Source organism: Pelodiscus sinensis, chromosome 17 (assembly GCF_049634645.1).
Source record: "Pelodiscus sinensis isolate JC-2024 chromosome 17, ASM4963464v1, whole genome shotgun sequence".
Taxonomy (NCBI): domain Eukaryota; kingdom Metazoa; phylum Chordata; order Testudines; family Trionychidae; genus Pelodiscus; species Pelodiscus sinensis.
The window spans coordinates 27,642,917-27,658,958 of NC_134727.1; positions in this window are offsets into that span (position 1 = coordinate 27,642,917).

Sequence of the window (16,042 nt, forward strand, 5' to 3'; positions counted from 1 at the left end):
ATGCTAGTAAATCTTTAAGCAAGAAAGAGGAAAGCTAATCAAATGAGAACTTCTCTTTTTGGAAAACAGTGTTAGCAAAATAAAAGTAACTGAGGTAAAGTATAACACCAGGTAACAGATCACATTGTTTATTCTGTATGAATTATGCAAAAAATCAGAGAAAAATTCCATTACATTTTTTTCTGTGTGCAGTATCTTGGGAATTTTGTCTAAAGAAAACAGACTTTATCTATTTGCCAAGTGCTTTCAGTAAATTCTTTTAATACACCTTAGTGATAAGATTTGCAAATTGTAATCAAGATCTGGTGTGTTCTTTCTTTTGTTTATTTTCTTTACTGCTATGTAAACACTGAGGAAGCTGTGTAAGGACTTCATAAATTCTTATTAATAAACACATACTTTGGGGTCAAATCATAGTCCCACTGAAGACAATGGAGTTTTACCATTAACCTCAGCTGAGCTATGATTTGGTCTTTAAGGCTTTATCTACACGGCAGGGTTTTTGCACAAGACATTTTTTGCAGAAGAGATCTTCCGCAAAAACTTCTTGTGCAAAAGTGCATCCACACCTCAAAAGCAATGTGCTTTTGCATAAAAGAGCATCCATACTGCATGGACACTCTTGTGCAAGACAATTCTGAGCACCCGTGCTTTTTGTGATAGGTGCTTTTTGTGCAAGAAACCCCTGTTGAGCATTTACACACACCTTTTTGCGCAAGAGTTCTTGCACAAAAAGAAGTTATGCCTTGTAGAAGGAGGTATACCTACACCGCAAAAAGCCCTGTGTTCTGTCGATTGACTGTAGATTTTCTTGCACAAAAGCAGGCTTGACATGTGGACGCTCCACAGGTTTCTGAGCAAAAACAGCTGATTTTGCGCAACAACCCAGTAGTGTAAACATAGCCTAAATAAAAAGCTGTTATTACTGATTGTGAACTTCATGTAAGCAACATTACTATTAGATTAGGTGCCCAAATAAGTTAATTTCATACAAAACTCTCTTCCAAGAGGCATAATTTCCAAGATACTTCTAAATCTTTCATGCTTGACCTGTACCCATTACTGCTGCTGCTGTACAGCATACAAGGGGATGGTGGGAGAATTTGGAAGTTTCTAGTCTGGAAGAGAGAAAGCTTCAAGGCTATATCTACACTAGTAGGTTTTTGCGTAAAAACAGCCATTTTTGCACAAAAATCGGCGGAGTGTCCACACCTCAAGCATGTGGGCTTTTACCGGTAGAGTTATTCCTCTCCCCACAAGGAATAATTCCTTTTTGCACTACAGTTTTTGGGCCAAAAGGCAATATGGATGCTCCGGGGGAGGGGGGTTGCGCAAGAAACCCCTATCGGAAAAAGCACAGGTGCTCTGATGGCCATTCTGTGAACAGCCATCAGAGCTTTCTTGCGCAAGAGTGTCCATGAAGTGTGGATGCTCTTTTGAGCACAAACACATCACTTTGAGGTCTAGACATGCTTTTGCGCAAGATGTTTTTGCGCAAGAACTCTTCTGCAAAAGGCTTCTTGCGCAAAAACCCTGCAGTGTACGCTAAGCCAAAGAGACCAAGAGAAGCACCCATCTGTTTAAACAAAAGATGAATTTTTGTCTCCTCAGATAAAGCTGCTTTACTCTTCCATGCAGGATACACCTTTTGGTGGAATGTGCCCTTTGGGGTTACAAAGATGGGCTAGCCAATTATTCAGAAGGTAAAGGAAATTGATTAATGGGTCATTTTTGGTGCACTCTGCACTTTTGAATCATAAATTCCACAGAAAACCAGGTAAATGGAGCATAACTTATTAATGAACAGAGTCCTAAATATCAAATGTTCTGCTGTGACTCATCAGCTGGAAAGGTAAAACCTTCATAAGCTGGAAAGGTAAAACCTTCATATCACACTAGTTCTATCATGCTGAGGTGATTTAGGAATATATAAACTCAGCTACCCAGGATTGCAAGATAATCTATAAAACAAGAGGCTGGTTTTAGGTAAAGCACAGTACAGCTGCAATGAAGAATTTGCCAGACCTTCAAACTTTGACCTCCAAAGAAGGTGAGCTTATAGCCCTCACCTGGCTGTGTAAGCCTGAAAGCCCCATTAAGCTTGTGATGTATTGCAAGCCTTACTAAAAGACATCTACACACACTAAATCTCATCACAACGCCAGTGAAAATTCAAACCACTTCTAGTGAGGGATTCAATAAAGCCACTGGGCTGGAAAGTAACTTTAGAATGAGGTCCCTGCGTGCTCCATAATTTCTGCCCTATTGTTGTTATGGGAAACAGCCTCCGGTTTTGAGTGCACTGTAGAGGGACAGATTAATCCGCAAAGCACCAGTTGATTGGACTTTTGTGAGTGCATCTAAAATCTGAAGAAGAGAAAATGGTGACCATGAACTGGACCTCCAAATTGTTCTGGCATGTACTATTTTCAGAAATATTTGGAAAGTGAAAAATAGGGAAGAAAGGCATAAGAGAGAAAAATGTGAGCAACATATATGCTTTTGAAGCATATGAAAGAGGGAGAGCCTGCATAGACCTCAGTTATTCATCCCCATTATCCTTGTGCCACCAACACTCCTGTTTCTGGCATGTTTCCTTCCCTCAACCTACCATCAGGTTCCCCTCACTGGCTCCGTAGCATGTCTCTCCCACTTCCAATAGCTGTAAGAACTTTTACAGATTTCATCTCTCCTTAAGTTCTCTTTTCCTTGGTAATATTGGATTACTTGATGGAGGAATCAGTTGCAGAAGAGACTAGTTGTCCATTGGTTCTGGCATCCTGTTTCTGACCAAGCTTTTTGACCATGGCAAAAGCTTCAGAGGAAAATACAACAATCTCTGTAGCAGACCAGAGGTCTCCAACCTTTTTAACCACAAGATCACTTTTCAATTTAAGTGCAATGTAAGATCTACCTCAAACCCAAAACACCCTTGCCCCACTTCTTTCTCACCCCTTCTTTGAGGCCCTGCCCCTGCTCCACCCCTTCTCTGAGGCTTTACCCTGCTCACTGCCACCCTCTTTTTCCTCCATCCTCATTCACTTTCACCAGGCTGGCGTAGAGTTGGGATGCAGGCTCTGATCTTGGCCCAACGAGTTTGGAGTGTGGGAGGGGCTCGAGGCTTAGCCCAGAGTGGGGAATTGGGGTCCAGGAGGGGGTTCCGGGTGCAAGCTCTGGAAAGGAGTTTGGGTGCTGGGGGACTCAGCTCTGGGGCAGGAGGTTGGGTGCAGGATGAGGTTCAGGGCTGGGACAGGGGTTGAGGAAGCAGGCTCTAGCTAGGGGGTGAGGAAGCAGGCTCTGAGACAGCTTTGGGATGGTGGAGCAGTGGGGTTAAGTCAGACTTACTTCTGCCCTGGCTCTGCACCACTCCTGAAAGCAGCTGGCATGGACAGCAATGACTCCATGACGCTATGTGTTGTCCCTCATCTACAGGCACTAAGTCCACAGCTGCTACTGGCCACGGTTCGTCATTACTGATTCATGGGAGCTGCAGGAATGGTGTCCGCAGGCAAATACAACATGTGGGCACCCCTTGCTCTGCCTTTCTCAGGGGCTGCAGGGTCATGCCAGTTACTTCCAGGAGCAGCAGTTACCACAAGGATAATGACTCCAGCCACGACAGGTTAGGCATTTTAGAACGCACTATTCAAAGAATTAAATTTAAGCATAAGAGAGATGAAAATTATGAAATGCACAGTCCTGGGGCAGCTAATATTGCCATATTGCCACTGAGAGGCAATGGAATGCGCTCTGAAAGGAGATCTGTGGAGCTTAGGAGCCTCAGACAGCACTGACCCAAGGGGCCAGAGTGACAGCACCATGCAGCCTTCTGATAGGACCATGCTTACCATTTAACTCTGGACGGTGCCCCAGGGAATTGTCGGGCAACCACACAAGAGTTTCAGCTTGATGCAGCTCCAGATTTCACCTCACCTGCCAATCCCCTTGCTGGTCTTCAATCCTGACGCCCATCTCTTGCCTACTGGTTTTAGAGCTCAGAGCTCTTCTCACCTTAGCTTGCTGACATTACATCATGACTTCACCATAATTCCATAGCACCAGCCCAGCAGTAAGCCACATGTCTCAATGCCTGCGCCTTTGTCCCTTATAATATCTTCTTATGAACCCAACAGAAGACCCTCCTGTCAAGCGTCTGGGCAAAATACACTCCATGAAAAACTGAACTTCTTCAAGGACTATCAAGTAGGGCAAAAGCTACAGACAGTTGGCAACAGCCAGACTGAAAGAGACCAGCAGCAAAATCTTTGCCTTACTGCAGTTTGCCCATTGACATTAATGAGAAGTTTCAGACTAAAATATTATTTTTAAGCTCTGTCCCATTCAGAACTTGACTTTATCCTTCTCAGCGACTGCCTAAAAATATATTGGATATAAAAAGCTTGATTGGAATAAAGATTAAAATGTTCCTGGGGAACTGTACAAAGTCAACAATAATGATCAAATTTTTAACACTTTCCTACCCAGCTTATTTACGTGTATCCAACATGGATTCAAACTCTTTCTTCTGGTGACTGTTGCCACAGTTAAGTACTCCTAGTGTTGAGTGTGTTTTACACAGAGGCTAAGTCTACACTGGCATGATTTTGCGCAAATACTTTTAACGCAAGAGTTTTTGTGTTAAAAGTATTTGCACAAGAGAATGTCTGCACTGGCATGTGCTTTTGCGCAAGAGATGTGTTTTTGCACAAAAGCATCCATGCCAATGTAGACGCTCTCTTGCGCAAGAAAGCTCTGATGGCCATTTTAGCCATCAGGCTTTCTTGCGCAAGAAATTCATGTTGCCTGTCTATACTGGCCTCTTGCGCAAGAACACTTGTGCAAGAGGGCTTTTTCCTGAGTGGGAGCATCATAGTTCTTGCGCAAGAAGCACTGGTTTCTTACATTAGAACGTCAATGTTCTTGCGCAAGAACTCCCCGCCAGTGTAGACAGGTGGTAAGTTTTTGTGCAAAAGCAAATGCTTTTGCGCAAAATCTTGCCAATGTAGACACAGCCAGAGAATTTTAAGAACTCCCTTAGATTGTGCAGTGGTACTCTTTAGTTATCTGTGGCCAGCTAGCCAAGTAAACTTCAATGGATTTATGCACAAAATAAGTTCACTACATCTTAAAGCCTCAGATTATGAGGGGCCTCTAAATACAAAAAATTACTAATTTTTTTTTTAATGCTATGGGGTCTCTTAAACTTGACATAGTTTAGGGCAATCATAGGTGTGCTGCAGAGAACAGAGTTCAAAATGGCCACCCTTAAAGGGGCAGGCAACCTTTTTTTTTCTCTCAACAAAAAATCATTGGTGTTCCGCATAAAAGAAGTTATTGTTTGGTGTTCTTTGGTCTTAAAAAGGTTAAGAAACACTGGTTTAGGGCATCAGCATATCTTAATCCTGCCCTGTAAGTAAAATGTGCTAGCTAATCAATATTTGTGGTGACCAAGGTATTTCCTGAAAGGAAGCACACCAGGGAATGATGCAAGCATTGAAATTACCATACCTATTGCCTGTAGATAAAATGCACAAGTGTTTTGGTACCACCATTCTATCTATGCTCCTCACATCCCCCAGCAAGACGGTGACAGGGAAGCAAGAAGGGATAAGTTATATAACTTCAGAATGCTGAACCGTCCATCTTGTTCAACAAAAGAGCAGTTTAGTAAATTCCCCACATCTCCAAAGTCAAATAGAAATTCACTAGCTGTTGAAAACAAACAATATTTGGAGAGTGCAGGAGAGGGAGGTGGCCATTATCCCTATAGCTGCACAGCACCTGTACTCTGCCTATGCATAGAGCGCTTTACCCTTTCAAAAATGGCCAGAAGAGGATTGTTTGACTTACAAGGGGCAAGGAGCAGCAGAGAGAGAGAGACAATTCCCATGGCCCTGCCACGCCAACCTGAATTAGGAAACCTTTTTTTGTTTTCACCAACTCTTTTAATTTCTCCTCATGTTTCCGTGGAAGAAGCAGCCTCCATCAATCTAAAAGGAGTGATGGTGAATATTGAAGGGAGAAAGCTTGGCAGTATTCTTTGAATAGTTCTGTGTTTGTCAAGCTGCCCAAGTACTACTTGGGTCATCTCATGGATATTTAGGAGCTTATGCATTTTAGAGCTGGTCAGGGTGCATTAATTCCATCTCAGTCGCGCTTGGGATATATTATAGAATTGGGCAAAAAATAGGACACAAAACTTGTTTCCACTAGAACTTTTATGAATGTAGATTTGGGTCAATTGTGCCAAATTCATTGAACTGATCTGGTAGAAACCTCCCCTTATTTCCCCCCAAAAAAGTAAAAAAGATTTCTCTGATGTTTCTGAAATGTTTTGATTTTTTTTAAATCAGCTTGCTCCTTTTCATTTTAAAAACATTAAAGAAACTCAAAATGAAACATTTTGTTCAGTCTGAAACAATGTTTCAACTTTTCAGTTCTCAACAAAATATGAACACTTTTTATTCCAAGCCTACCCAAATTTTAAAATAAGGTTTTTCAAAATGTCCAGTGAATGAGAAAAAAAAAATCAGTTTTAATTATGTTCATGGTCTCACAAAAGAAATAAACAGAATTCCACTATTCACATTCTCCAGTAGTCAGCTGCCTAGTCACAGCATTTTAAGACAGATGTGCTCAAGCACATGTCTTGGAGAAAGCAGCTCCTACACATCTACCTTTGGTACATTTTAAATGCTTTTATGAACTTTGCCTACCTTCACAGCTTTCTTATAAAATTAATGCACTGGTCAAGTGCTATGAATAACCTTGTCAGTGAAAACCAATTTCTTTATCGTCACAAACATCATTAATTTTGCGTGTGTGCGCGCGCACACTTAGAATAATAGCTTTTCTACAAACCAAATGGGGAAATGTGTTAATGTATTTCCATGGGCAAAGCTTGAGAACATTGTAAATTACCTTGATTAATGGACTTTGGAATTTAGTTATCCATTTGAAAAAACTTCAGGCCTTCAGCAGGCCCAAATAAAATGGTTTAGTCCTCAGAAAGTGAACACACAATTTTACAGCTTTTTGGAGGTGATTATTTATGTCTGTTCAATTTTCTCAAACAAATTGTTGTTTGGAATAAGGGCTTACAGAGAGTCCATTGTCATTTCATTTGATAAGTCACAGACACTGCTGTGACAGTTTGGATTACAGAAGTCCCCAGGGACGGATACCTATCATACTATTGAGCCAAGCCTATATGCCCTTTAAGGAACCACACCATCCTATCCTCTGGGACAGAAGTTCTAGTCTCCTCCAGCCAAAGCACAGATTTGAGGTAACAGCAGAGTAACAGAGACACTGAACCCATTCAGCTCTCGGAAGGCTCAGCTATAAGGCCATAGACAGCACCCAGAAATACAGCCCTAAAGAAAGGACCAAAACCCCAAATAAATCCATCTTACTTTGTATAAAAGTTTTATAGAAAGCTTATAAGATGCTTTACCTTTATCAATGAAGAGAGAGAGGCACAGTTGTTGCTCCTTCCCACCGCTTCCTGTACCCCTTCATCCCAGTAATAGTTATTTACACTGGGCTTGATAATAAACCAAAGGGTTTTTATTATTAAGTATAAAAGTAGAATTTAAGTGATTGCAAGCGAAAACAGGCTGATCAAAGTATGTTACTAAGCATAAGCAAACCAAACATGCTAATTAAGGGTACGTCTACACTACAGGACAAAACTGAATTAAGATATGCACCTTCAGCTACGTTAACTGCGTAGCTGAAGTCAAAGTAGTTTAACTTGGCTTTTGGTGCTGTCTACACTGCAGGAAGTCAAAGGAAGAACACTCTTCCTTTGACTTTCCTTACTCCTTGTGAAAGCAGGGTTACTGGCATCAACTGGAGTGGCTCTCTCACTTCGAATTAGCCGTCTTAACTAGATTGTTAATTCAAACCCTGGAAGATCCACAGTGGCAGCTTCGATTTTTTCTTAGTAGTGTAGACGTACCTTAAGTCTAGTACACTAAGAGAAATTGTTTCAAAATATTTTCCTTATTCTTATTCCAGGTAAAATTCTTCAAGACAGAGTTGATTTTTTTTCTGGCCTTGGTCTACAGCTTTTTACAGTTCTTTAGAGTTCTTTGTTTTCATGTTTCTTCATGTTCATCCTCTTAAAATGGGGAGTCAATTTAAAAAGCCATCTGAAGACAAAAGATTGGTTGCTTTCCATTCCTTAAATACTTTCCCCAGGGCAGGAATGCTTTGTTTTATCTCTCCAAACCAATGGAAAAATACCAGTTTAAAGGTGGATTCCAGCTCTTATTATGTTGAGCACCGCACCATTAAGTTTCCTTAAGTACCACTAATGGCTTTCACTAGAAGACTTAGATTAATAAGACAGGTCTACACTTCATATTTCTAACTTCACATACAAGAACAATACATGCACAAAAATAAAACATACATATTCAGCAGATTGTAATTTTAAAAATGATATGTTGCATGATGCATTTTGCCTAAAGCATCTTTGAAATATGCATATTCATAAGCCAATTTTCATAAAGTAATGGAGGGGGGCATGATAATCACTACTAACTTTAAGTAAAGCCTTATTCTTCATGCAGTCCCAATGATTTCAACAAACACTGGTTGTGTGAAGGGGAAGCCTGACCTTCAAGTAGTGCTGTAGTCAAATAATTCTTACATTGATGGAAGAGGGTTTTTCTCCTTGATGTATTTAAATTCAGTTCCCCAAAAGGTGACAGCTAGGTCAAGAAGGTAACTCGCTTCAGTAGAGATTAATTTAACTACTCGCTCAGGGTGCAAAATTTCACAGATTTAAGCACTGTAGCTAGGTTGATCTAATTATTAAGTATAGTCCAGGTTTCACACTAAAAACGTGTCCTGGTAAAATTTTGAGCAATGCTGTTAAGAACCACTCCTTGCAAGTCTCCAAACTGACCACAGGCTCACAAATGAGCGGTGTGCTGCTGCACTTGTCATTTCATCCCCCAGAACCAAGGCAACGCATAAGTTCTCATTCTGAGCCCACTGATTGGCTCTATTGTGCAAGTCATGCGGTTCAGTGACAATGGAGATTTCAATATTCTTCAGGATTAACCTGTCATCCTCATTCCTCAACCCACAACTTTATATCCCCATTTTTATACAGGCAACAGATAATCTTTGCAAAAGAGGGTGCAACATAAGTGCGCAGATACATAGGCATGCGCTAGTTCCCAACTGTAACTCCCTGGTCAGTGGGTTTTACCTGTGCATCCTCCAGTCAACAGAGGATGAGAATCTATTGGAGCCCCATCCAAGACCCTACATCTTTAGCTCAACCTGTGTGTGATGGATTTACTGGGTGCGAGCACCCGCTCTCGCCAGAGCAGGGGGATTCAGTGGACCCACCATCAGGGTTTGGATCTCGGGGTCCAATCCCTAGTGGTGGAGTTCGCAGGTGTGATAACCCGTTGCTGGATCGGCAAGGGGCCTCAGCAGACCCACCGCCACGTCCCCATTAAGGGTCCTGGGGTACTATCCCCGATAAGGGTTCTGGGGTTCTACCTCTGTTAAGGGTTCTGGGGTTCTATCCCCTAAGGCCTGTCTTGTACGAGCAGCGGTCGCCCGTACCATGTCCGGAGTCACCTGACTCCCAGGAGCTCCAGCCTATTGGGGCGAGTTGAATAGGTTGAGAGTGGAGAGCGGGGAGTAGGTGACCCGGGCCCACCCTTTCCACTGGGTCCCAGTCCAGGGCCCTAAGTGGAGGGATTAGCGTGTTCCCTCCATGACTGGCAGGGTTGATCCTTGAAACTTGCCTGCCCACGGGCACCAGAAGCACTGTGCCCCGGGCTTCTTCCAGTCCCCATCCTTTGCTAACCCGCTGTAGCCAGACAGACCCCCCCTCACCTCCCATCACATCCATCTTTGCTTGCCTGGAAGCATACAGGGCACACAGAGCAGTAAAATCAGCATAGTCTTTGAAAGCCTTGACAGGAGGCCCAGATATGCCAGCTCACCCAGTGACCCTGGACAACTGTAAGCAGAGATAAGAGGGTGGTCGAACTAATCGCTGACCAAGAGGCTGCCAAGTAGTGCCCTTGTCTGAAACCCATTTTTATACGAACACACACTCCTCCGGGGGGAAGGAATCTCCCACCCAGTAAAGAATGTCCAGTACTCACAATTTAGTTCTCTCTCTTACAAGTGTAAATTAAATTGAAACTCCCTTGTAAGAACTGGTATCACAAAGACGGACCAACATAAATTGACATCTTAGATAAGAAAGAGGATACGGGCCCCTATGGGTATAAAGATGGGTCCAGCAGCACACTTACTCTGAATGTCAATCTACCATCTATCTGCTGGTCGGGTTAGGTGTTTGACCTCCCGAGGTTCCACGGGGACGCCCACCTCGTATTCGTCTTTCCTAGGAATTGAGGGACCGACCCTGGCCTGATACGCTAGAGTCGAGAGACACAGAAGGGGGTAAAAATTGTACCTGGATGTGGTCCTTTGTCTTAAGTGTACACATAGACTTAGAGCTCTTTAAAGATTAAGCTATCACTTGGTGCCATTATTTCTATTTTCTATCTTTATTTTCTTTGTAACCATTTTTAAGATCTACATTTGCTAGCAGTTAAGAAATAGAGCAATAGCCATTGTAACCATATGATTTATAAGCTTCTTTAATAAACCTGTAACTGTTTAAGCTTTAACCTGACTCCTTCAGTTGCTGTAACAGAACCAAACACAATTTAAAAGAACTCCAGCAGGTCATAAGGGACAGATACAGGCAGAGCTGGGCATTTGGATCGTGTCGCTTCCAGGGGACAGATCTGTAGGGGCATCTCTCAGCCTTCCCTAGGCTGCCCACTGCTAAGGGATCATGTATCCTAGCAGTCAAAATCTGAGGTGTAATAAGCTTTCCCTGTTGGCTGCCCACTGCGAAGGAACCTGGTCCTAGCGGTCAAAGACACAGACGTTAAACTTCTCGGGGCACCCGTCGGTCTTCCCTAAGGCTGCCTGCTGCGACAGGACCTTGAGTCCCAGCAGTTGAAGACTCGGGTGTAACATACACACACAACCTGCCCTGACCATCGGCTGACACCCGCCTGCAGACCCGACTCAGACACTCACCTTTCCCGCGTCTTCAGACATGTCAAGTTGGTGTCCTGGAGGCCACAGCATTGCTCCTTCATTCCTCCAACTGGGTGGGATGTTCACCTTCCCGAGGAGGGGTCGGCGGCTCCTCCCTGAGCCCCCGCTAGACAGCTTGCCCGTCCGCTTTTCAAGCGGCCCGGGGAGAGACGCCGTGCGGGGAAGCCCCGCTCCCCTGGCGTCCTCACGCTCCGGGACGCCTTGCCTGGGGTAAGGAGCTCTGCCCCTCATTCCTCCCTGAGCCATGTAGCCAGAACATCCCTCAGGCATCCGGTCTGTGCACCACCACCGGGTCTGGCCCCACCTCCTATGCGGTGGGGCCATGCGCCTTCCACCACGCTGGGTCTCGGCCCTGCCGGGGCTGTCCCAGCCGCCTGCGCTGCCGATCCACCCTCTTGGCCCCGGAGGGGGAGAGGTCCCCCCTGGGCAGTGCGGACCCCGCTGGGTTCATCACACACCTCCCCCCTTTGAAGTGACTCGCTCGGGGTTGGCTCCTGCTCCCCTATTTGCGAAAAGAAGTCCACGTTTTGATGTGAGACCCTAAGCCGGTGAATCACCTCAAAACAGTACGGTTGGAGGACAAAATACTACCGCATAATGCGGGCATTCGTGTCCTTCATTGAATTCAACCACACTAGCGGGGCGTGATCGGTTATCAGTTTAAATTTATTACCCCACAAGTAATATCTTAGTGCGTCCACCGCCCACTTTACCACTAGGGCTTCTTTCTCTATGGTGGCATAGCTTCGCTCTCAGGGTAGGAGATTCTGACTGAGGTACAGGATGGGGTGTTCCTCTCCCCAGTGTTCCTGTGCCAGTACTGCACCTAGTCCCACATCGGAGGCTTCTGTATATAGGAGAAAGGGCGTATCGAAATCGGGTTGAGTCAGTACCGGGGCCCCCGACAGTTTTTCTTTTAACATCCGGAAGGCTAGCTTGGCTTGCAGGTTCCACCGCACTCTCGTTGGCTCCGTGTTCTTTGTCATCTCGGTTAGGGGCGCCGCCAAAGTGGTAAACTGCAGCACAAACTTCCTATAATAACCCGCAAGCCCCAGGAACTGCCGTATTTGTTTTTTTGTGGTCGGGGCCAGGTAGTCCTGCAACGCCTGAACCTTGCTACAGAGCGGCTTCCGTTTGTCTCCGGCCTCCCCAGTATAGCCTAAATAGAAAACCTCCCTCTGCGCAAAGTGACATTTTTTTGGGGTTGCCGTGAGACCTGCCTTACCTAAGGAGGCGAGTACCTTCTCCAAGTGTACCAGGTGGTCCTCCCAGGTCTGGCTGTAGATGACAATGTCGTCTATATACGCAGCCGAGTATTCGTGGTGGAGTTTCAGCAACCAATCAATCACCCGCTGGAAAGTGGCGGTGGCACCGTGGAGAATGAAGGACATGGTCATGAAATGGAACAGTCCGAATGGGGTGGAGAAGACGGTCTTTTCCCTGGCTTCGGGTCCAACCTTATCTGCCAGTATCCTTTTGAGAGATCTAGAGTTGATATATAGGTGGCCTGCCCTAGCCATTCCAGGAGCTCATCCACCCTTGGGATCGGATATACATCAAAGCGGGATATAGAGTTGACCTTCCAAAAATCGATGCAAAAATGGGTTGACCCGTCGGACTTCGGCACCAGAAAAATCGGGCTCTGCCATTCACTGTTAGATTCCTCTATCACTGCCCAGGGTCGCAATAGTTGGATCTCCTTCTTCACCGTATCCTACAATTTCCAGGGCAACGGTCGAAGGGGTTCTCGCACGGTCTTGCCGCTCTCTGTAATTATCCGGTGTACTCCCAGGGTTGTCCATCCAGGCCGAGCTGTGAGGATTTCCTGGTACCGCTGTAGGATACCTCTCAGCTGTTCTTCTTGCCGGGTCATCAGCTCGGTGTCTAGGTGGACCCCTGGCATTTCCTCTTCGTCCCCGCCCCATCCCCGAGTCCATCTCCCTCTGAAGGTGGTGCGATTATCAGGGCCTCCCGAGGGACCCACTTCTTCAGCAGGTTAATATGGAAAACTTGGGTGTCTCGTTGGCGGCCTGACAGCCTCACTTCATAGTCCACCTCGCCTACCTTCTTGACCACCTCAAAAAGTCCTTGCCATTGTGCCAGCAGCTTGGACTCCTGTGTGGGTAATAGGAGCATTACCCGGTCCCCGGATTGGAACTCTCGTTGGTGTGCGTTGGCATTATAATACTGTGCCTGTCTCCCCTGGCTTTCCTCCAGATTCAAGCGTGCATATTCCCCGAGATGGCTTAGCTTCTCATGCAGTTGGGTAATATACTGGATGGTCCCGCATCCAGTCATGGGTTGGGTCTCCCACCCTTTCCTCAGTAGGTCTCCCTTGGGATGTATTAGGCGAGGTATTTCCAGTAGGGATAAGGAGGTGTTAGTGCCATTATACAAGGCATTGGTGAGACCCCATTTGGAATACTGTGTGCAGTTCTGGTCTCCCATGTTTAAGAAGGATGAATTCAAACTGGAACAGGTACAAAGAAGGGCCACTAGGATGATCTGAGGAATGGAAAACCTGTCTTATGAAAGGAGACTCAAGGAGCTTGGCTTGTTTACTTTAACCAAAAGAAAGTAAGGGGGGACATGATTGCACTTTTTAAATATATTAGAGGGATAAATACCAGGGAGGGAGAGGAATTATTTAAGTTTAATACCAATGTGGACACAAGAACAAATGGATATAAGCTGGCTAGTAGGAAGTTTAGACTTGAGATTAGACGAAGGTTTCTAACCATTAGAGGAGTGAAGTTCTGGAACGGCCTTCCAAGGGAAGTAGTGGGGGCAAAAGATCTATCTGGTTTCAAGATTAAACTAGATGGGTTTATGAAGGGGATGGTTTGATGAGATAACAGGATCTTGGTAACTAATTGAGCATTCATTATCAGTGGGAAATAGGTCAATGGAGGGATGATAGGAGTTACTATAGAGAACTTTCTGGGTGTCTGGCTGATGAGGCTTGCCCACATGCTCACGGTTTAGCTGATCGCCATATTTGGGGTCGGGAAGGAATTTTCCTCCAGGGTAGATTGGCAGAGGCCCTGGAGGTTTTTCGCCTTCCTCTGTAGCATGGGGTACAGATCACAGCTAGAGGATTCTCTGCATCTTGGAGTCTTCAAAGTATTTGAAGGCTTCAATATCTGAGATATAGGTGAGAGGATTATTCTAGGAGGGGTGGGTGAGATTTTGTGGCCTGCACTGTGCAGGGGGTCAGACTAGATGATCATAATGGTCCCTTCTGACCTTAAAGTCTATGAGTCTATGAGGTCCAAGATTCCTCGAGGGCGTCGTCCATATAGCAACTCGAAGGGGGAAAAGCCGGTAGATGACTGGGGGACCTCTCGCATGGCGAAGAGGGGGCCTGGGAGCATTTGGCCCCATTCCCAGGGATCATCCTGCACGAACCTTCTCAACATCCCTTTTAGCGTCTGGTTGAAGCGTTCAAGGAGTCCATCGGTTTGCGGGTGGTACACAGAGATCTGCAAACGCTTGATTTTCAATATCCGGCACATCTCCCTCATGACCCGGGAGGTAACATTCGTTCCTTGGTCGGTTAGAATTTTCTGGGGTAACCTGACCCTCGAGAACATTTTTTACTAATTCCCTGGCTAAGGTAGGGGCCCGGGTGTTCCTCAGGGGGACGGGCCCGGGGTAGCGGGTTGCGTAATCGAGGACTACCATTATATACCGGTGTCCCCTTCCGGAGGGCTCCAGGGGCCCCACTAGATCCAAAGCCACTCATTCGAATGGCACTGCAATTATTGTCAAGGGCACCAAATGCGCCCTCAGTACCCGGGCTGGGGCGGTCTTTTGATGCTCTGGGCATGACTCATAAAAGTCCTGCACAGCCCGGAACACTCCTGTCCAATAAAACCTTTGTAGCACTCGGGCTAACATTTTTTCCCGTCCAAATGTCCAGAACAGGGGTTTGCGTGCCCGAGTTCCAGTACTTCCCGGCAGAACCGCGCCGGGACCACTAACTGTTTCAGTTCTCCATCCCCTTTCTCCCCCGTCACCCGGTACAAGCGGTCATTCAGTACCTGGAAGTGGAGTCTTTGAATTTGGATGTCCTGAGTCCCCTCCAGCTCCTCGGGCATTATAGCCTGGTCCCAAGCATTTTGGAGCATGGGATCCTGTCTCTGCTCCGTCACGAAGTCCGGGGCCGACTCCACCTCCAAGCAGGATGCTCCACCTGTTGGGCCTCCCGGTGCTTTTTTCTCAGTGCTTTCATGGGTCCTCTTCTCCACGCTCTGTCGGCCTTAGTTCTGTAGTAACTGCCCGAACCCTGGCCAATCCCATCCGACTAACACAGGGTAGGGCAGCGTCGCAGACTTCCCTACTCTCCATACCCGATCTTGGTCGCTGCCTGTTATTCGGACCCAGACTGTCAAGTAGGCTTTCACATGCCCGTGGCGCATCGCATCCATACCGGTTCCCCTTCCGGCCACCCTCGGGGCACTAGGTCGGCCCACACCAGGGTCACTGTCGAGCCCGAGTCTACTAGGGCCTCAGTCCACTGGCCTTCTACCTTTAATTTACTGATAGCCTGATCCCTCCCCAAACCAGGGGCAGGATTGGGGCCGGCCCGCTTGTCTCGGCTTAAGGTGCAGTCCATGAGTGGGCAGTCCCGCTTGAAATGCTCTTCTTGACCACACTGGAAGCAGGGCCCCTGAGGGCCTGGCCTCATTTCCCTCTGAGCCCCTTCTGGCTTCTCTGGGGCCCTGGCAGGCCATACAGTTGTTGTCCCAACGCTGGTGGGTACCTTGGGGTTGTCCCTTCCCTGTGGGCTTGCGTTGGGGCCTCAGCCTCCCTACCTTCGGGCCGGATAATGCCTCCTGTCTACTGCCTCCTTCCTCCATCTCGGCCGTTAGGTGAGCCTCCATCAAGTTCACCGCCTCGTTAAGTGTCGTGGGCTGGTTTC